This window comes from Haliotis rubra, unplaced genomic scaffold, assembly GCF_003918875.1.
Source record: "Haliotis rubra isolate DU_JTF1 unplaced genomic scaffold, ASM391887v1 Scf975, whole genome shotgun sequence".
Lineage (NCBI taxonomy): Eukaryota > Metazoa > Mollusca > Gastropoda > Lepetellida > Haliotidae > Haliotis > Haliotis rubra.
The window spans coordinates 183358-205367 of record NW_025767718.1 but is presented as its reverse complement, the minus strand read 5'-3'; the positions used below and the strand labels follow the sequence as shown (position 1 = coordinate 205367).

The 22010-nt window shown below is 38.7% G+C and overlaps 1 long non-coding RNA gene across 1 annotated transcript; it reads right to left on the bottom strand.

The window, feature by feature from the left end:
• Positions 1-1154: 1154 nt before the first annotated feature.
• LOC124265372 lies at positions 1155-20810 on the bottom strand. The gene is made up of 3 exons (XR_006895441.1): positions 20665-20810; positions 7333-7335; positions 1155-1166 (listed from the first exon to the last, which is right to left on the bottom strand). It is a non-coding gene; the product is annotated as an uncharacterized LOC124265372 (long non-coding RNA).
• Between the last annotated feature and the right edge of the window lie 1200 nt (positions 20811-22010).

Sequence of the window (22010 nt, the reverse complement as noted above, 5' to 3'; positions counted from 1 at the left end):
GTCCAGGGCCTGATGGTTTTGCTATAGCATTTCTTAAGCACTTTGGGAAACATTCAGGAGATTTTTTTCTTACTTCACAAAACTGTGTTTATAAGAACGGATAGTGATTGATCTCGCAAAAACATGGATTGTTAAGATGCATACCTTAAGCAAATCAACCTAAGAAGTGTATGAAAAATTGGCGCCCTATGTCCCTACTAAATATATAATACAAAGTTGGAGCCGCAGCAATTGCAAACAAAATTACTTATTACCTAGTAGTATTAATGAAGACCAAAAGGGTTTGTCATGGGAAGATATATTGGTGAGGTAACTAGACTTATATATGACTTAATGGAATACACCAAAACTTGCCAAATACCAGGCCTACTTCTTCTTTAGAATTAGAGTGAGTGAGTGAGTATGATTTAAGGCCGCTTTTAGCAATAGTTCAGCAATATCACATCGGGGGACACCAGAAATGGGCTTCACACATTGTACCCATGTGGGGAATCGAACCCAGGTCTTCGGCGTGATGAGCGAACACTTTAACCGCTAGGCTACCCCGCCACCCCTTTTAGAATTAGAATCGAATGGCATCCCTTTCTGTATCTTGAGTGGTATAAAAAGGTGTTTTTGTCAATGATTTGATACATGACGAAGGCAGACTTTTTATATATGAAGAATTTTCCAATATGTTTTCAATAAAATATAATAAGTTTAACGTATGAATCGGGGAAAGAGTCATTATAACATACGTTCGAACACTGAACATAAAGTAATTTATTAGCAAATTATGCAATCCAATTTATCATTTTATTGTTTCAAACATTAGCACCATAATTGAGAGTACAAAACTATACGCCTCCGTCTTGAACTCAAAATTTCTTCGCTTACCAAGCTTTTCAAAATGGGAAACAGTTCTACAGAGTTTTCTTGTTAACTGCAAATGACAGGAAACATTTAACATTATTGCTTTGCCGTGGGTTGCGCCCCTGTCACAGTGGTGGACGGGGTTCGGACGGTTAAAGGCACTCGTTCCAAGAATAGCGTTCCTTTGCCCAACACACCACTTTGACCCTTACTTCACCTAGACAGGTGGTAGTCTAATATAGTAATTTCGCTTGAGTCATGTGCCCTGAAGGCGGTGGCACAAGGGCCAATCTTGTGGAATAATTACTGTTTGACTAGTTCTTCTTGAGTAAGTCATCCAACTTTCCTTGGTGTCGTAAGTCGGCTTTCCGCGATTTGGCATTGTCTTTTGTGATACTCTGTGGTGGGTGGGGAGCTCGGATGATAAACCTATATATATTCACCATGGATTACCAAACCCAATAAAAAAAGCGAAACGTCCACTTGACAATTATGATGAACAGCTACCTTTCAGATCTGTTGATTACTGGACACGATTCTGAGTGTAGAGACTCTGGATAAGACCCCTTTGAAGCTAAATCCTTTTCCCATTTCTAAAGTATTAACGGCATAGCAGAAAGAGTGAAAAACATCAAACGCTTGCCTTCAGGATAACTTTTAATGTAACATAAAATAACTAGTTACGAACCTGCTGTCAAAATATCATTCTCTTCCCACAGAGGTTACTCCTGTCATATCTTCCTACGTAACCTCTGTTCTAATACGGCCCTTTCATGGTGTGAGCGTTTAAGACTCGTGATTGGAGGCATTCAGATTTAGTTGTGCAATCAGCGACGTTGTTTCAAAACTGATCATTCGCAAGGCCTCGGTAATTTCCGTATGCTTCAAGAAAACTAAACTTCTTCCCCTGCGCGATGCGCAAACGTTTCTTATAGACAGAACTCAGTCATGTTATGGCGGATCAGTGGCGTCTCCATCGCCTTCGTTGACAACGGACAAGCTAGCCATTAAACGTCTTGTGTGTAACATCAACACAAGTCCCCGGCAGATGGGGGATATTTGTGGCCCCACATTTGCTTGTGTTAGTCAAGTTGAATCTAAGTGATGTAACACATGTTTTGATTGGATAGAAAGAAGGGAGATAATTCGTGTTGCGATCTTTTGCCTCTACGGGATTTTACGAGAACCGGGAAATATGGCCGTATTAGAACAGAGGTTCGTAGGAAGATATGACAAGTAATGTCAAGAAGAAGAGAATGTCAAGATATATGTTTGTTGAAATTCCCGTTATGGTCTCTGCCCATAGAACAATGAATACCAGTGAAGGAGAAATCAGAGACAGAGATCGACTGCTGGCTGTTATGTTAGTTTACACGTTGCTTCTAAAATGAAAGACTAGGGAGTGACATATACCACAGGAATAAATTAATTGTGCATTATTTAATGTATTTTTAATGCAAATTTTAATACTGTTGACAGGTTGATTGTTTGTGGCTGCTTCAAATTCAAAGCGGGTTAAAGTTATGTATAATGAGCTTCGTTCCGAAATACATTTAAAGCAAATTTAGATAGTAATTTATGCCTAGATTTGTCAACAACTGCTGGCATCTGAAGGTATGGTGTAAATCCGTGAACCCGTGCAGTAATCAAATGTACTGTAAGTCCCCATGGTGATCTGCCTTCAGATGCTAGCATAGCTCCTTTTTATACCGTGTTGTGTATAAAATATCGTCTATGTAAATCTATGATATTGTAGTTATTTTTTTCTGTTATCTTATTCAAAGACGTAGTTATAATTTTAGTTCATTTTCTGTGAATGCACCCCATGGTCCCTAGTATGGTTATCTACCTTCAGTTGTTGGCGATCTATAGCCCGTGTTTTGGGGTTGTTGTTGTTTTTTTCTGTCATCTTTAATTAAAATGTTTTGTTTTACATGCTAGTTATATATTCATAACTGTGATATTCTAGTATTTTTACTGTCCATCGTCGACAGGTTTTATTCTTCAAATGGTTTCATCTTTATCGTATAGATTGTTTTCGTCACAATATGGCTGATACATTGCCGATGTGACGTTAAATATTAACTCACTCACTCCCTTCTATAAATGCAAAACTTTCATAGTTACTATATGGCTGAAATACTTACTTTGAATTTTAAATGAGGATACGAAAACGAGAAAATGTAATTCAGACAAGACAAATAGAGTCCAAACTGAAACCTAACACAGCCAAATGGTTATATTGAAAAAAAAAATATCCTACTTATTGAAAATTGCCCTGGATCTATAAAACCTTTTTAAAAAGCCACCCAAGACTTTCCATGTATCGTACGCTCGTGTATTGAATTGCGTTTGTGAAAGAAGTAGTATCATCTTCTAAATGGTCCATAAGATGATAATGGAAAAGTGTTGTCGGCATCTAATTTCCCACAAATCACTTATATTTCAGGTTTGTTTCCCCGATTAGTAATGGATATCAGTAAGTGCATATCTTAATGTCTAATTAATGTCTAACTGATGAATTCGACTGATATATTATACTTATGACACTTCAATAATTGACACGCTGATAAGTGTAATTAGAGCAGCTTATCTTCAGGACGATCCGATCCCAACAAACATACATGTGTAATGGCCTTGCCACAAAATCCATTAAAGACTTGAAACTAGTGTAACTTGTGTTTTTCCACTCAGGGACTCCGATAATCAATGGATCAATCTTTATTTACAGTTCTGAAGAGGCCGTAGGCCTATAGTACATTTTACATACATACAGTAGCAGAGGGTGCAATATAAATGAATATATAGTTAATAATATCACATCTGTAATGCAGAGGATCTCATATTCATGGCATGGTATATATACATGGCAAGGTATTTTGTGACTGTTTGATTTTGAGATGCCATGAGGGTATAGAATTTGTCTATTCGGGGGTTCAAGTAGAAATATTTCTTTATGTATTCTTTTCTTATATTTGCATACAGTGGACAAACAAGCAAGAAATTATATTCATCTTCTACCTCCTGATAAGTACAATACTTACACAATCGTTTTTCCCTTGGTATCCCTAAATGCCTACCTTTTTCTATTAGAAGATCATGGGAACTACATCTGAAACGGGCTAGTGCTGTTCTGAATTTCTTAACATTAATATCTGGAAGATATTTTTTCTGTAAGAATGAATGATTTAAAACACGACTAATCGTTTAACGTATTGTGTAATACATCCTTTAGCATTTGGCTAAACTTATTAGGAGAACACACTCTTTTCATATCATTTGCTGCCGTGCACAAGGCCTCTGACATGTAATTAACACTTTGTCTATATCGTGTAGCACTTCGTTCTCAGCTTTTTCTAATAAAGAAACACCGTTGCTGCTCAACTCCTATAATCATGGGCCGTGCCTTTGAAAATCAAAGCTTCAAAACAGTAATTTATACTAGACTATTCGTCAACATGTGAATGCCTCTCCTATACATACTACTCGCACATAGTCCTTTGGCGGCTTTCTGTTGATATTTGCTATGGTATTTCGCACCCGTTTTTAGGTGAATGAGTGAAAATCTTACGTCACATGGGCAATGTTTCTAGCCATAACTTCAAACAATATAATTGAAGCAATAAAACTCCGGATGTCTGCAATGTACAATGATGCTTTTATGACTAACATGCAATCATCAGTGGACAACTATTTTAACAATACTTTAAACCCCATTAAATAGCAATGCCGTAATAATAATAATAATAACCAGGTAAAGTCCTTCACCAAGTCTGCCCAGAGTCGGTCTTTTGTGGAGAAGCTTTATGAGAAGCCATTGCATCGTGTGTACATGCAGTGCGTTGAACAGAATAGCAATCCCACTGACTCCGTCCCCTGGATGAAGTTTGCTGGTCTCAAATGTGAAACTGGGGGCTTCCTTTTTGCTGCTGAGGACCAGTCACTTCCCACTCGTAATCGCCAAAATGTGATTCTTAAAGAAAATATCAATATGAAATGTCGACTATGTAATGAATTTACAGAGACTTTCCAACACCTTGTCAGTGGATGCCCTTCCTTGGCACAAACAGCATATCTTAAACGACATGGGCACCCATGAAGGGCCACCTCCTCGTGGTGGGTGCTGGGTCACGCCAAGCGCCCTTCAACCCCCCGTTGTGGACCCGGGGGGATATTAGGTCCACCAACCCGTTTGCCGTGGGTTGCGCCCCTGTGTCGGTGGAGGACGGGAGGCTGGTGGTTGAGGGCATTGGTTCCTGGAACAGTGTTCCTTTGCCCAACACACCACTTCGCCCCTTACTTCACCTAGACGGGTGGTTGAACTGGCCCGGTTCCATCAATCGGCTGGTCACGCCAAGCCCTGTGCTACAACTATAAAATGTTGCACAAAATTTGAGAATTATTATATGATATTTTTAAGTCTTGGCAATTTTTGAACTTTGAATTTTTGAATTTCAACTGCACAATTTCATGTATGTTTTTGCCTAGAGTCGTATGCCCAGAAGGCGGTGGCTCATGGGCCAATCTGGTGGATTCATTAATCTTTTAATTTTTCTGCTGGAGTATGTCATCCGGGTATCCTTGGTGCTGCAAGTCGGAGATCCGCTTGTTTTTAGCATCGTCCTTGTGATACTCCGTGGTGGGTGGGGAGCTCGGATGATGAAATCTAATACAATAACCATGGCTTACGAAACACCAACAAAAAAAACCAAACGTCCTCTTGACAATGACCCTGTTGATGATGACCACAGACTGCCTAAATCGATTGAGTATTGGCCACGTTTCCTTGTAATCGAGACTCTAGACAAGAGTCCATTAAAGTTGAACCCTTTTGCAGTATCTAAGGGTATTCAAGGTATTGCTGGGGATGTAAAGAACATTAAACGTCTCCGTTCAGGTGCGCTGCTAGTTGAATGCGCGAAAAAAACCACAATCAACCAACTTGATGAATACAGAATTGTTCGTTGGCATTCAGGTCTCGGTCTCTGCTCACAAAACTTTGAACACAAGTAAAGGAATCGTCAGAGACCGGGACAGATTGTTTGATGATATGTCAGAACTTGACATAGTATCAGAAATGAAAGATCAAGGTGTTCTTTACGTTAAGCGCTTTACAACCCGAAAAAACAATCAAACTGTCAGAACGAATACCTATCTGTTTTCCTTTTCATCCCCAAATGCTCCCAAATCGCTGAAGGCAGGTTACTGTAACATTCCCGTTGACACCTACATCCCTAACCCACTCAGGTGTTTTAAATGCCAGAAATATGGACACGGTGTAAATACTTGTACATTGTCTGTTGTGTGTGCTCACTGTGGTGAGAAGACACACACAACAGAAGATTGTAACAGTACTTTTAAAAAATGCACCAACTGCTCGGGCGACCATTCAGCTTTTTCTAAAGAGTGTCCCATTTGGAAAGAGCAAATGGCAATTGACAAAATCAAATTTACCCAAAATATCACTTTTTCTGAGGCAAAAAAACTGGTAAAGAGATCCGACCTTCCAGAGAGTTATGCTGCAGTAGCCAAATCACCATCTCAGTCTAGCTCTAAAATAACAAAATCATCCACTAGCTGCCAAACAACCTTGACTTGGGTCAAAGGGGACTCTCCACAGAATTTGTACCCTGAGATATCGTCTCAGACTGAGGAATCACTTCCTGGTACGTCAAAACCTTCTTCAGATCATAAATCTTCCTCTCAATCACGCTCACTCACTCAATCGTCATCTGACAATCAACAAATTGTTCAAAGTAAAGGTAAGCCTAAGCCTGATGCTAACAAGAAACAAAGTGGCAGAGCTCCAAAGGGGTCTCAAAATAAAATCAAACTTTACAACAAATACGGATCACTTGAGGATATGGACGTGTCCGAAAACGTCCAATCTAGGGCACGAAGCTTGTCGCCCTCCAAAACAGTGCGGGAGAGATCCCCAGTAAATCCCCCGAAAAGATAGTTAATTCCAACACCATCGTACAGTGGAATTGCAGAGGACTACGGCATAATTACAATGAGTTACAGTTATTAGTCCAGGATTGTATGCCGTCAGCATTTTGTCTGCAGGAGACTTATTTAAAGCAGACGGATCTTTTGACCTACGTCATTTCAATGCTTATCATTATTTCTCACCTCCAGGTGACAGGGCCACTGGAGGTTCTTCAATCCTAGTCAAACAGAATGTTATCCATAGCCCTATTACACTTACTTCTAATCTTCAAGCAGTTGCAGTGCGACTCACTTTACACGTTGCATTTACATTATGCTCTTTGTATATCTCACCGTCTTCAGTCATTCAGAAGACTGATCTTCAAACTCTGTATGACCAACTCCCTAAACCCTGTATTATTATGGGGGACTTAAATGGCCACAACCCACTCTGGGGTAGCATAAATACAAACGCTAAAGGTAAACTACTGGAGGAGTTTTGTTCAGACAATGATTTATGTATTTATAATGATGGTTCCAACACGTATTTACACCCTGGTACAGGAACCTATTCTACTCTCGACTTATCAATCACGAATTCAGAATTACTAAATGAATTTGAATGGTCAGTCCATGATGACCTATGTGGAAGTGACCATTTCCCGACTATACTAAAACCTGTAAACCCATCTGATATTACTCCATATTCGAGATGGAACTTTAAAAAAGCTAACTGGCCTTTGTACCAAGCTCTGTGTTGTAGCAGACTTAAACCCGAACTCTTTATAGAATGTCCTGATCCTATAAAAGATTTCTCTGATGAACTTATTAACATTGCTGATGAGTGTATCCCCAAATCCTCTGCAATTCCACACATACGAAAACCATGGTTCACCAATGAGTGCAAACAGGCTAGGAAGGCACGGAAGAAAGCTGAGAATTATTTCCGTCGCCATCCTATGGTCCATAATTTGAATAAATTTAAAATTTTAAATGCTAAGGCACGGCGTACCTTCAAACAAAGTAAACGTCAATCCTGGCGAACTTATGTCTCAAAAATAAATTCACGAACGCCGATATCAAAAGTATGGAATATGATCCAGAAAATAAAAGGTAAGGGTTCTAAATCTAGCATTAAGCATCTGAAAGATGGAGACGAATTATTAACTAGTCAATCTGATATTGCAAATAAACTCGGAGAAACTTTGGCCAAACACTCTTCCTCATCGAATTATTTACCTCAATTCCAAAATTATAAAAAAAAACAGGAAAGGAAAACTATTAATTTCAATTCAGATAATGGGGAAGATTACAATGAACTGTTTTCTATTCATGAGCTTCATACTGCTCTTGATCAAGCTCATGATACGGCTACAGGTGCTGATAACATACATTATCAACTCTTGAAACATTTACCGGATTCATGCTTAGAAACCCTTTTAAACATTTTTGATGATATTTGGACTTCTGGACAATTTCCTTCTTCATGGCACGATGCTATTATTGTACCCATCCCTAAACCTGGACGTGATCATACTGATCCTTCGAATTATCGGCCAATCTCATTAACTAGCTGCGTTTGCAAGACCATGGAACGCATGATAAATAATCGACTTGTGTGGTACTTGGAAACTAATAACCTTATAACAGACATTCAATGTGGTTTCCGTAAAAACAGAAGTACTATCGATCATTTAGTGCGTTTAGAATCCTTTATTAAAAATGCCATTATTAAAAAAACAACATGCAGTGTCGATCTTTTTCGATTTAGAAAAAGCATATGACACCACATGGAAACATGGTATTTTAAGAGATTTACACGATTTTGGATTGAGAGGCCGTTTGCCTCTTTTTATATCACAGTTTTAAAGGACAGGCAATTTCAAGTTCGTGTGGGTTCTACCCTGTCTGATCATTACAATCAGGATCAGGGTGTCCCGCAAGGCAGTATTTTATCTGTCACACTCTTTAGTATTAAAATAAATAGTCTGTCAAAGGTTTTAAGTGATTCAATCGATGGATGTCTTTTCGTGGATGATTTTAATATTTCTTGCCGTGGTAAAAACGTGCGAACTATTGAGAGACAATTACAAATTTGTCTCAACAAAATTCATAAATGGTGTCTTGAAAACGGGTTTAAATTTTCGAAATCCAAAACCAACTGTCTCCATTTTTGTAGGAAATACAAACCCCATAAAGATCCTGAATTATCATTAAATGGCACACCCATCAAAGTTGTCAAGGAAGCTAAATTCCTTGGTCTCATCTTTGATTCGCATTTAACCTTTCTGCCACATATCAGAAATCTAAAAAGCCAAATGCCTGAAGGCACTCGACTTGTTGAAAGTCGTTTCCAGTTCAAAGTGGGGAGGGGGACCAAACCACCCTCCTTCATTTGTATAGATCACTGGTCCGATCGAAACTTGATTACGGCTCTATCGTATATGGTGGGGCCTGTAAAAGCAACCTCAAACTACTTGATTCTAGCCATCACCAGGGTCTAAGACTTTGTCTTGGGTCTTTCAGAACCTCTCCCATTGACAGTCTCTACGTTGAGGCCGATGAGCCATCTCTTACACAACGCCGTATAAAATTAACTTTACAGTATATTACAAAACTTTATTCCAATGAGTCAAACCCCTGCATATAACTGTGTCTTTAATCCACTCTATGAAGATCTGTATAACAAGAAGCCTTCTCTTGTTCCGCCTCTTGGTATAAGAGTGCAACCTTTTCTTTCTGCTGCTGGCATTGAGCTAGAACATATAGCTCCTTCCCGATTTCTTTCTTCTCCGCCTTGGCAATTGGTTAGCCACAAGTTGACCTAACATTAACTACATTTAAAAATCAGAAACAAATGAATTACAGTATAAACAAGAATTTAGTCAATTAAGAAATAAATGTACTACATACAAATCCTTATTTACAGATGGGTCCAAGGATGGTGGCGCAGTGGCATGTGCCACTGTCATTGATCCCGAACAATATCTTCTAGAATACCGGATAACAGCTCTATATTTACAGCAGAAGCAAACGCCATCTTAACAGCTCTTAAATATATTAATAAACACCGTAAATATAAACAATATATCATCTTTTCAGATTCTCTTTCCTGTCTTCAGGCTATTAAAAATATTTCTTGCAACCATCCACTTTTATTAGAAATTATTGAATTGTACAATGAACTTGCTACTAGCCAATGCGACATCGTCTTTTGTTGGTTACCCAGCCACGTTGGCATTTCTGGGAACACGATGGCTGATATTGCTGCTAAGGCAGCCCTCAACAAATCTGTGACACCACTTCTGATCCCATATTCAGATTATAAAGCCAGCATTAGAACATACATCCGCGATCTAATGCAAAAGAAGTGGGACACCCAAGTAGGTATTAATAAATTACATGCAATAAAACCTTACATTGGTTACACTTACTTGGGTTGTCAGTCCAGATTTGAAGAGGTCATTATGCGACGATGTCGCATTGGCCATACCAGATATACTCATGAATATTTATTGAAAGGCGAAGATCCTCCGTTTTGTATCCCTTGTGATGAAAGGATCACAGTCAAGCATGTCTTGCTTGACTGCATTGAATATTCCATCACAAGGGATAAGTGTTTTAATGTCAAAACATTGAAGGATCTTTTTAATAATGTTAGTTCTCATTTAGTTATTGCCTTTTTAAAAGAATTAGATTTGTTAACAGATTTGTAAATAGCTAAATATTTTATGATTGGAAGTTTGAATTAGTAACATAGATTGTTAGTGGCTGTATCCTCGAGGGGGGTTAAAGTACTGTAAAATTATTGTCCTCCTGAGAGGGTACGTAAGTCCCAATTTCAACTTTCCGTTTTTTAATCGTAGAATATTTGTAATTTTAATGTATGGCTAGATATGTCTTAATTGCTAACGGCTGAGGGGATGATATAATCCAGCTAGGGCCCATGCAGGAAGCAAATGTACTGTAAGTCCCCATGGTCCCTAGTATGGTGATCTACCTTCAGTTGTTAGCGATCCATAGCCCATTTTTAGATTGTGTTGACCCCTGTGGTTAAAATGTTTTAGATTCAATTACTAGTTTTACATATATATATCTGTGATACTCTAGTTGCTTTACTGTCCTTCGATGACAGGTTTTATAATATATACATATTCCATTACAATATAAAATGTTCTCGTCACGATATGGCTGAAATATTGCCGATGTGACGTTAAATATTAACTCACTCACTCACTCACTCACTCACTCACTCACTTAAACGACATGATGGCATGGCTCGTTGCCTTTACTACCGTCCCCGCCATGTCTGTGGCTTTGACTCCGAGGTCCATCCATGGTACGACCCTGAACATGTCCAGGGCGTCATGGAAAATGATGTTTTCAAACTTCTCTGGAATAGGCCCATATACAGCCTCAGTAGAATTCCTGCCAACAAACCTCATCATGTCCTTTTTGATAAAGCCAATGAATTTATGTAATTATTGAATTTTCTGTCCCTTTTAACAGCAATGTGATTGGCAAGATTCAGGAAAAGCATGAAAAATATGCGGACCTCGCCTTTGAAATGTCTCGCTTGCATCCCAAGTACACTGTCGCCAGGCTCCCCATTGTTCTCGGTGCCCTTGGTTTGGTACCTCCTGATCTCTTAGCGTAGATCAGGAGAGTGCCCGGGTTCTCCACCGGGAGAGCAACCCTTCTGACAGTCTGGGTAATGCAGAAGGCTGCAGTGTTGGGGAGTCTACATATTCTCCGGAAAGTTCTTGGTGGGTTCGAATATGCAGCGTTTCCTTGGAGAAGTCCAATTCGCTGTCTGGGCTGCGTGTAGAGGGGGCAAGGGCCCTGAGCTGATGATGAGCCTTACCAGCCTGACTGTGCCAGGATCACCCGAACCCTCCATGCTGCATTTTCATATTTAATCTGTAGAACATAATAACCTTCAAATACATCAACCTCGGTTAAAACACTTTCATTCAAAAATCAAAAGCCCTGTAATTAAATGTGATTTTGCTAAAAATATCCTTCAAAACTGAAACTTGGTAATAAATATCACTGGGAGAGTGAATTCTACAATCAAGCAAAACGCAGCATTTTCTTCTTTTAATAAATGTATACATTTTTTTATACATTTTAAAAAGTACCCATGCATATACATGCTGTATAAAAGTATATCACTTATGTCAGTGCGATTCGTCGTAATAGGACCTCCTCAAATCAGACTGACTGACAACCCAAGTAGGTATATAATCGACAGCTGGCTTTATCTTATGTAATGAGTTATACCCACTCGGGATTACCACTTATTTTGCATGAGGTCTCTATGACAGGCTTCATATCACTGTATGGGATCTGACGTGGAGTATGATAGTAGTTGAGTGCTGCTTTGGCAGCATCAGCCTTGTGTTACCATGGATTCAAACATGGCTGTTGTTAAAAATGTTTCTGCAGTAAGAATAGAACAGTGATCAGGTAGTCTGGATGTGAGAGGATCCAATGACAGTAGCGCTGGCAACAGCACTACTATCCTTGGATCCATCTGTAAATATAGCCCACATCCTACTTTTCTCAGGTCTGTGTGGCAAAGCGAGTCGAAGATCATGAAGCTCGAATGTGAAAAAAAAACCTCATAATTTGGTGCAAAAAATAACTCTTCCTAATCCAGAACTCACTTCCGTTAAATTTAACATATCCTGCTGCTGTCACTCGCTCTGTAGCAACATCCTCTATTGCATTTCAGATAGACTTGACATGGGACAAGTCAAAAAGACCTGTAGTTCCTGACGCACCACCTACATCCACAGGCCCTCCATCTCTGTCCTGAGTCACCCAGTCCACTTATGGAAGCAAGACAGAGAACATGTCTGAAAAAAAAGCAAAAAAACCCAGCAAGTGTTTATTCAAAAAGGAAAGAAAATAATTTAAACAGAAAACAAACCCCAACCAACCCTTCCCCTCCAGAGGTTCCTCTAGAAAACTATTGTGGACCTCCAGATATGGTGGTCACTCACACGACAGGCAGAGGCATAGCTCCTCCTCACATTGACATAAACAATCTCCAACTGAGCCAAAAAATGTCAGTGAAATTGCAGAGGACTGAAGAATAACTTCAATGAATTGCAATTACTCGTGCAAGATCTTCAACCGTCAGCATTTAAACCTACTTTTATTTTTAATGGTAGTATATATGTTCTTTTAATGTATGGCTAGATTGTCAAACATTGCTGACAGCTGAAGGGATGATGTAAATCCAGTTAGGGTGCAGGTAGCCAAAGTAATGAAAGTCAAAGTGGTCCCTACTATGGTGATCTACAATCACTTGTTGGCGATTTATAGCCGATTTTTATATTGTGTTGTTCTAATTTGAAATCCAATTTAGAGAGCGATGCAAGTTTTATTTCTTGATACTGTTGCTTTTACTGTCCTTCGTCGACGGGTTTTTATAATTTACATGTATTTATGGTGAATTCTAAACTTGTTCATAGTCACTATCACAGGGGCGTGTCACGCTTAGAAACAGCGTTAGAAAGGCAAATAGGTACATAGACCCTACCCTAGTACTATATAAAAGGAAAGGGATGTAACGACGGAACCACCCCCTCCTCAATCTAAGTTAGATTTCAACACGTAAACTATTTTTAAGGCCCCGTCAAGGCCTACGGATCAAAGCGAGATGATTTCCCTACAAAATGAGCTATAACTGGTCACAATCGGATCATTATTTCAAAAGTTAAACGTCACGACTCCCCGAAAACAGCTACCTCCGCAATTCCAAGCCAAAATCATGGATCACCCAAGACAGCGAAAACTCACCTTTTAAATTCGTTTATTAATTCCAGCCACGTTGAGAGCTTCCAGTTTCGATCGGCAGCGCCAATCCACGGGTCTAAAAACTTATTGCAACATCTACAAATCCTTTCATCGACAGTAAGCAGGCATTTTCTCCAAAACCATCGGCAATCATATTCACTTGTCGGCCATAGATGGCCTTGACATTTAAGTGACCTGAGCAGTATATTTGTAAGAATAATTTTAGAGGTTAAATATTTATGAATATAATTTCCTAAAAATGAATCAATATCGAATGCATTTTTACAACCTCTAAAACTATTCTTAACAATTTACTGTTTCGTACATCATCCAAAATATAGGATTATTGCAAAGTTAATATTTCATTAGCAAACAGTCAAAATCTTACAGTATAGTATATTTTCCACCAATCGGATGCCCCAATTTCGTTTCTGCGGATCTGCTCAGATCACTTGGATGTCAAGGTCATCTATGGCAGACAAGTGAGTATGATTAGCACTGTGGTCACTATATGGCTGAAATATTGCCGATGAGACATAAAATCGCACTTACTCACTCACTCACTCACTCACTCAACCATCAGCATTAGGTCTCTAAGAGACATATCTTAAGAATACAGACACCTTTAACTTAAGACGGTTCAGTGATTATTGCCTCTTTTCTCCTCTAAACATGCATCTTCAAACTGTTACTGTTCGTCTTACTCTTCACATTGCGCTGACGTTGTACAGCTTGTATATCCATGTCTCTTCTAATATTCAACTATGAAGGATCTTTTTACTAATATAAGTTCTCATTTAATTATTGCATTTTTAAAAGAATTAGACTTGTTAACCGATTTGTAAATAGATACATATTTTATTATTGGTAGTTTAGATTAGTAACTTAGATTGTTAGTGGCTGTACCCTCAAATTGGGTTGAAGTAGCATAAAATTATTGTCCTCCTGAGAGGGTACGTAAGTCCCGAAACATTCAAAGGAAATTTAAATATTACCAGCTGTTTTAAATGTAGTATTTTTGTCATTTTAATTTTGGCTAAATTTGACTTCAATCGCCAGCGGCTGAAGGGATGATATAAATCCAACTAGGTTCCATGCAGGTAGCAAAAGTAATGTAAGTCCCCATGGTCCCTAGTTTGGTGATCTACCTTCAGTTGTTGGCGATCTATAGCCACTTTTTTATATTGTATTGTCCAAATAGTGCTATTTGTTTTAAATTTCCACACTAGTTTTAGTTGTAATTGTGATATTCTAGTTGTTTTACTGTCCTTCATCGACAGGTTTTTATAATATACATATCTTCCATTTCAATGTCACATATGTTCTCGTCACGATATGGCTGAAATATTGCCGATATGACGTTAAATAATATCTCACTCACTCACTCACTCTTCCGGGGGTTCTCGTCACGATATGGCTGAAATGTTGCCGATGTGACGTTAACTCACTCACTCACTCACTCACTCTTTCGGGGAGAGTTTGTAAGATTCAAAGGTCAGATCCGACTGGTTCCCTCTGCGGCGGTAGCAGCAAACAGTTCGATGTAAATAGCAATGATGAGGAGATATCATATATTCAGACATGTTTATTATTGTCAAATGGACATGCTTGCATTGTTATTGTTGGTATTTACATTGTGATTACAATACAAGGTGTATCTATATTAAGGCGGTTCATAAGGCACATCCATCTCCTGCACCACGTCAAATATTGAAAACACCATAAAAATCCCACACGACGTATACATTTGTCAGAACGTACAAATCAAATAAGACGCTCGAATCCGCAGTGACAAAATATCACACACAACACACACGTCTATATGCTGCACCCATCCAAAACGATATACAATTTTATATAACATACATATCACCCATACTATAAACATCATCATAACAAACAAACCACATGGCATACAGACCACACGCTGCATACAAATCAGATACCAGAATGCAAGAATACCATACATCACATATGTTTGCATGCCAAATGTCAGAAAGCAAAGGTCATATGCAGCTGACATGTTGTGCATAAACAAAACATGAAAAGAAGGTTTGAAATGACATCTTTGGTAAGTTTTATACAAATAGTTTTGCTTAAAGCATAAGTTAGGGACAGATCACCTCTTTAGAATGTTTGCCAACGATACACAGCACATTTTGTATATGAACTCTTCTGATTGAAGCTGCTGGAAAAGTCCAGACAAAATGCATGATTTAGATTTGACATAAAACACTGTGAGGTGATGTATCTTCAATCAAATGACCTGTTCATGCTCACCTTGGATTAGTTCATGTCCATCACATGTTAAGACTTGTTTTTGGTCTTGACAGAGAAAGACGAATCTCACGTCCCCTAAGGGTAAATTTGTTATGTTCAAGGTGATGTTGACTGTCATATTCCTAAGTCTATTCTCAATAGCGGCTGGAGACAAGGGCTGGCTGACATTCCCGACCTGCAGTGTGAAGTTGTTTGCTGCAGAACAGAAGTAATTCTGGATGTCCACGGAAAGCTCTAGTTCCTCGTGCTGCGCAACTGTCTTTATAGCCTTGCCGCTTATGACCCTGCATCTGGGGGCAACTGAAACAAAGACAGTGCACCTGTTCGTGTTTCGTTTGGTATTAACGTTTTCACAATACAACCTTATTCCAACTTCAACTCAAACAATGAAACAGAGTGCAACACGTTTACATATCTTCTTCAGAAACTCTTAAGATGCTCAGAAGTGATCACAATATTGGATCTCCACGGAAATAAAAAAACTCAAAATAGAAGCTGTCTGTCCTTCGCAGACAGGTAAGTATATAGGCTTGTATTTATTTCATGTATACATTTACAATTTACAACTTTCATAGTCAGGATGTGGCTGAAATACTGCCGATATGACTTCAAATTTTACTCACTCACCGCGCGCATGCGCGTGTGTGCGTGTGTTTGCGTGCGTGCGTGCGTGCGTGCGTGCGTGTGTGTGTGTGTGTTCGAGAAATTATGCTCATGTGGTTAATCGAACCCAGTTTTTCAGCTTGACGAGCATCGGACACAACAACTAGGCTACCCCACTAAGGTGACAATATTACCCTTATGACGTTTTGGTAAACGAAAGTTCAATTTGTACGAATGTGTACTTAAATTTTTCAATCTGCAGGATAATTTAAGGGTCTTACGAATCTTACCATTGATGATTTTGATACCATTACAAGACAAGATCTGCTGCTTGTTGTCAAACGCCAGCTGTTTTGTTGGTAGGTTTGTTCACTGTTTCCGATATAGGCAGTTGTACATTGTCCTCCCCTAACAGCAGTGAGAAGGTATATTGGGCAGAGCAGTAGTATTCCTGTATGTCCACAGTGAGAGACAGTTCCTCATGCAGTGTCAGCGTGTCTGTGTTCTGGTCACTTCTAATATGGCACTGTGGAATATCTAAAACAAATACCAGGGATTTGATCTTTTAATAGGCTTGATGTAATTCTGTCAATTCTATTCCTATATGAAACATATCTGTTTGGTCGCCAATATAAGTAGATTTGCATTATGGAGCAGGCAAGGCATAGGTAAATATATGCTTGACATGACGCTATGCTCCGTTATAGGTAGGTTTATAGGGTAACCTTATAGTTGTTATGCTATGTAAGGATAGCACCCAGTAATACGCCCACCCTATAACTACAAAAAATCACATTAACCTTAAACTTACTTCTGTTTCTTATATGTCCACAAATTGCTTGCAACCATAGAGAAACCTTCAATGATATGTTTCTAAGTAGCACAGGAGGGATATGTTTAATTTCTCTCCAAGCAGCGCTGTAGGAGTAGCCATACCAGTACAGAGCATCGATTGCCAGTACAAATAAATCTTCAATGGATTTGTTTCTAAGTAGCACAGCGGGAGTTGTCACTACCCTAGTGTACAGTACACAACCCTGCGCACGTAAAGCCCACGAACCTGGGTATATCACCTGATGACATGAATACGTGCCTAAACAGCAACGTGCAGTAAAATTGCAAGCAAAACTGTGAATGGGTACCTCATAAAGGGGACATGCCACATTAACTCGGTGCGCCTAGTATGATCCCCAGGGAGTTGAGATTTATAATACAATGCGCCATTTGAGATTGACTAATGGCGCTCATATAAATATAATATGAATATAGACACAAAATGCATGCAAGCAACATGAAACCTCAAATGACAATATGTCTGAGTAGCACAGTAGGGATAGGTTTTCATTTATTTCCAAAACTTTGATTTCACTCTCAGATACTTAACTTATGAAATCAAATACATTATCTGTGCCACAGTGGGTTTCTGATTTCCCAACCGAGACCCCATACACGGCACCTGTTTAAATAGAACATAAATCGGGCAATTAGTTAAATAGTTGTCACAGAATTAAAACAAAATGGAATTCCATTCTGGTTCAACAGGGGAATGAAATTGATTTCTCGTTGCGATACAGTCAGATATAATTGATATATTTTTATAGAAAATAAATGGCCTTGCTAGATAGGGGTATATAAGGGCTTGTGAAGTCGGGTTGTTCAATCTCTCCTGTGGTGTCGCGGGAACAGCTTCGCCTGGTTTTCTTTTCTCTTTTAATATCAGTATGCATTATGCATTGTGGTTTTATGATCATCATTTTCTGTTGCCAGGTGTGACAGCCTTGCTTGTCATAGTGACAAGTATGGTTCTATACCGCAAGCATGAGTGGATTATCGTCCATGCATCTTACAGGAAGATGGTTTGTTACGTGGTTACTTGGTTGACACATGTCATCGATTATTTACACACCGCCGACATACAACTGGAATATTAATGAGCGCAGCGTCAAACAACAAGCCAAACTAAAAATAATGGACCATCACAGGTTCCGAACTATGAGAACTGATACGCTGATATAAGTGACGCGATTCAGTATGTAAATGAGTAAATGCCGGCCAGAGTATTATAGGTGAAACCACAATGTGTGTGGAGGGAATGGAATGGAGGGTTTGTAAGAGAACAGATATTGGTGAGGAACTTCAACTTGCATCAAAGAGATAAATGAGTATGTACCGTCATCGATGTAATTATGCTTCAAATTGATGTGAAGTGTACACAGCTCTAACTAATTATGGTCTTATATTTGTCATCCGACAGCATGCCACTTTTATTTTCACGTCTTCACAGCAGGAGTGAGTGAGTAGGGTTTTACGCAGCTTTTGGAAACAGTCCAGCATGATCAGCGGGACACCAGAAATGGGTTTCACCAATTGTGCCCATGTCAGAAATCGAACCTTCGTCTCCTGCGTGAAAAGCGAATGCTTTAACCTCTAGGCTACGCCACCGCCCTTTCTCAGCGGGAACAATTATGTATCACACAATAATTTAGAATTACGTTTTGATTATAATGACAGTGAAGAAAATGGGATCGATGGTTACCAATCAAGTCACGTCAGTTCCCGAAGGATGTCCTTATGACAATTAGGAGTCGCGACAATTAGGAGTCTCGGTGACAAATTGTGGACAAGTAAGCTTAATACTATAGCAAAACGGTTTCTTTTCCAGTAATCCGTGCATTACTGACAATATGATTTATAATCTGATCAGGTATAACCTAATCTGACAAAGTGGTGACTAATCTGATCATGTGATACCCAATCTTACGATATGATTCATAATCTGATCATGTGATGCCTGATCTGACAATGTGATTAATAATCTGACAATGTGATTAATAATCTGACAATGTGATTGATAATCTGGTGGTGGAAGGAAGGGTAAATACCAGTACTTCCGCACCAGAAATGAGAACAATATGAGGGAAAACATACCCGGTGATAAATAAAAGACTAGAACAAGAGTCGTGGTATAAATAGCATACATGGTCCTCCTCCGAGCCGATCCCATCTATTACAACAAAGAAAACTCAGTTACCCATATTTATATATGAGTGAGTGAGTGAGTTCATAATTAAGGCCACATCGGCAATATCTCAGCCATATCGTGACAGGAACAATTTAATTTATATCAATATAAAAAAACAATAAATTGAGAACATAAAATAACTGTTATCGAAGGACAGTAATACTACTAGAATAGCACAGCTCGTAATTTAAAACTAGTACACTATCCTAAAAATATATCACTATAGACAACAATACAATATAAAACCGGGCCATAGATCACCAGCAACTGAAGGCTGATCACCATACTAGGGACCATGGACTTACATATGTGATCACAATCACTATACATATAGAAATTAATACACGAGCAAGTACATAAAACGTAATTCATATGGCACACTTGCGAGTGTAATAACTTCTCTATTACCCAGTTATGTATGTGAAGATCGATCAGAAAACGGTAAAGAAAATCCCTCAAGCTAAAACTGGGTCATGGCGCAATAATACCCACCCGAGAGGTCAGTGAGTAGGTTTTTCTTGTGAAAATAGTGCACACTTACGACTCCAACTTCTAAATATATGTCTGTAAATGGATGGAAGGCCGGCTGGAAGGCTGGCTGGGTGGGTGGTGGGTGGATATTCATTATTTCCTCCATGAAATGAAAATTGCATTTATGTGATAAACAACATTACAGGAAAGATTCTAACCATTAGTACATATACTATTCAGTAATATTCCACTGAAAATACTGTAGATGTTTATGAACATTGTCGGAGTATTCCCGCCCAATTGCTAACTGAGAAACTAAGGTTAAAGAACAAATAAACTTTGTTTTTTTGTACTCTTTATCTATTACATATGAAAGATTTGTGGTTAGACTTATGCGGAACACCAAATTCATTCTTAAAAATCTTGTGGTTAATTAATTCCGAGCGATTAAAAGTTGCCAAAGAGTCGCCTGCTTCACACTCGCCCGCCAACGAAACCACAGACATGTTACGTAACTCTGTCGCCAGAGCACTGCAGTGACGTCATATGAGGAACGATTTTCAGTTAGTTGTATAGAAAGTGTGTAGCACGCTCATCATTTTGATGATTTCTCGACATCAACGACGACATGCCGAATCGTTGCTTTGTCGTCAATTGCTCCTAGGGGACGGGCGATGGTGTCACCATGCACAGATTTCCACAGGACCCCTTAGTTCGTGCTAAAGGGAACTAGTCAAATAGGCCGAAGGACAAAAGGGCCGAGAAGTGCCAAGTCAAAAGGGCCGATGGAAAAAGTCAAAAGGGCCTTATTCGTAGTCATATGGGCCGAACAGAAAAAAAGTTTAGAAAGGTTATACATTATTTATAGACACATATAACACTGAAACATAATATCATCATAACAATAATAAAATGGTAATGGCATGGTTATAGCCAAGCATGTAACCAAGTTTACATGTAATGGCAATACATATAGTTCATAACTTACTTAATTAACACAAGTTCACATAATTAACAAAAATTATATAATGGTAATTTACACAAGTTCATTCGTTCAATAACAATAACCATTTATTATACCACATCTATATTAAATTCAAATCTCTATTACTCTTTACTTATTTAATTTTTTCCTTATTTTTTAATTCGGCCTTCCATTTAAATTTCCCTTAATACTCCGTTTCTATTTTGTTTTGGGGCAGTAACACCATTCTTTCAAAATTTATATTTTTTGTTCCCCTTTATTTCCTAATAAGTGTACAAGCGGTGCCCGTGTCGCCGAAATAACTTAGTTGTAGCGTGGCGACGGCTAAATAAAGTAAATAACGAAGTAACCAACTGACCACTGTGAAGATAGAGTGACCCATCCACTGTCGCTCCATGTAGTCACAGAGATCAACCAGCTTCTATAACGATGCCCTCATCATCTACTTTACAATAAAAACGTTAGACTCCCATGTCTTAATTCGATTTGGATTAAAAACTTACTTCAACAACAAACACAAACATCCCATACGGATTAGTCATGACACTGAGTCAAGGCTCTTCACAATGAAAACATTTGAGTCTCATTTTCAAATTCCATTTAAAAAATCAACAACAAACTAAACACTATTTTACTATGTAATTTATTTAATTTTTATTTTTCTGCCATTTATTTGGCCTTTTTGACTTTTCATTTCGGCCAATTTGACTTTTAGTCTCGGCCCTTTTGACATTTTTTTCGGCCCTTTTGTCCTTCGGCCCTTTTGACTACAACCCTTGCTAAATGGGTTATGTTTGTGAGTGCGAAGCAAGCGTTGTGGAAGCCTGAAACGATATCTTACTTGTCTTCAGATCGCTTCACGGAAGTTAAAGAATCAAAACTACTTACTAGTTGTAGTAAAATATGTATATGATTGATGACCATAAAGATTTTCCATGACACAACTTGTAACATAACGATTTCTTCCTCGGAAGCGAGGTTGTAGTCGAAATAACAATAATACTGTAAGTAGTATTATATTGACACCACCTCGCTTCCACGAGAGAAGTGTTAAGTTATAAC